The sequence below is a fragment of the Phascolarctos cinereus genome, unplaced genomic scaffold (genome assembly GCF_003287225.1).
Source record: "Phascolarctos cinereus isolate Bilbo 61053 unplaced genomic scaffold, phaCin_HiC Scaffold_964;HRSCAF=1619, whole genome shotgun sequence".
NCBI classification, from domain to species: Eukaryota; Metazoa; Chordata; class Mammalia; order Diprotodontia; family Phascolarctidae; genus Phascolarctos; species Phascolarctos cinereus.
In genome coordinates this window covers 3475-4697 of record NW_027556362.1, presented here as the reverse complement: position 1 = coordinate 4697, position 1223 = coordinate 3475, and the positions used below count along the sequence as shown (strand labels likewise).

The 1223-nt window shown below is 44.7% G+C and overlaps 1 pseudogene; it reads right to left on the bottom strand.

Annotated features, from left to right (window-relative positions):
* Positions 1–262: 262 nt before the first annotated feature.
* On the bottom strand, positions 263–835 carry LOC110204708 (AP-1 complex subunit sigma-2 pseudogene; annotated as a pseudogene).
* Positions 836–1223: the final 388 nt, after the last annotated feature.

Here is a 1223-nt window from a genome sequence, read left to right as displayed (position 1 = left end):
TATGGAGGCCTGAATGAAGGGGCTTAGCCAAACAGTAATACTGGCAAATGGAGTCTGGCACCCTTAGTTAAACATTAACGTGAAGGCAGTGAACATCCACAGTGAGACCACATGATGTCAACATGGGAGCTGGCTTATGTCAGTCCAATTTCCTGTTTGTTTGTTTTGTTTTGTTGTTGTTGTTGTTTTGCAATTAGGGTTAAGTGACTTGCCCAGGGTCACACAGCTAGTAAGTGTTAAGTGTCTGGTCTGAGACTGGATTTCAACTCAATGCTCCTGACTCTAGGGTCAGTGCTCTATTCACTGCGCCACCTAGATGCCCCAGTTCAATTTCTTCAAGAACACTAAGTGGGATTTGAGTTTCCTCTTGGAGCAGATCTGCCTATTCGATGGCTTTAAGTACATTATTCTTGTACGTTTTCCTGAACTTCTCCCGTAAAAGAAATTAATCCAGAATAAAATAAGCTTTCTCAAAATTAAAGATGACATCAAGTTCAGAGACACTGCCAAAATATTTGCCAAGTAGCTCAACATAACGATGAATTATTTCCAGGGTAATTAGTTGTCCTTATCTTCACTAGCGCAGCAGAAATACATTTGGTTAACTTATCTTTCGTAGACAGTCTTCAGATCTCGGCACTCCAAAAAGCTGCACATTTTGCTTTATGGGCTAAAACTGTTTGAACAAGTTCTCTTGAGGTTTTTTCTTTTCTTTTCTTTCTCCGATCCCGGTGGCATACCATTTCTGGAGTCGGAGCTTTCCCTGACGACTAAAAACCAACATAAAGTACATTGTGGCCTCAGATAGGAGGGAAGCCCGGTTGCTGCCCTGCAGCTCCTGGAACTGGCAGCCCCGGCAAAGTGAAAAGCCCCTGGGAGAGTCTGGGAGCCAAGCAGGCGGGACGTGAGGAGAGAGGAAGAGGGGGAACCGGGAAGGGGCTGGAGGAAGGAAGCAGGGTGAGCTGAATGGGGAAACCGACTCCCAAATCTCTCCCCAAACTCCTCCCTCTCCCCGCTCCCCTCGCTACAAAAGGCTGGGAGGTTGTTGCGCAACTGGCACTCCGCATCCGAGCTGTAAACTCAATTCCTTTTTCCAACAGAGTTACTTAAATATTCTACTTTCTCTTTTGTTAAACTGGGCAATTTACGTTATTTGTAAAAATTCGTGAATTCACTTAGATTGTCAAATTTGTAGGCACCTAATGGGGCGAAATAGCTCCTAA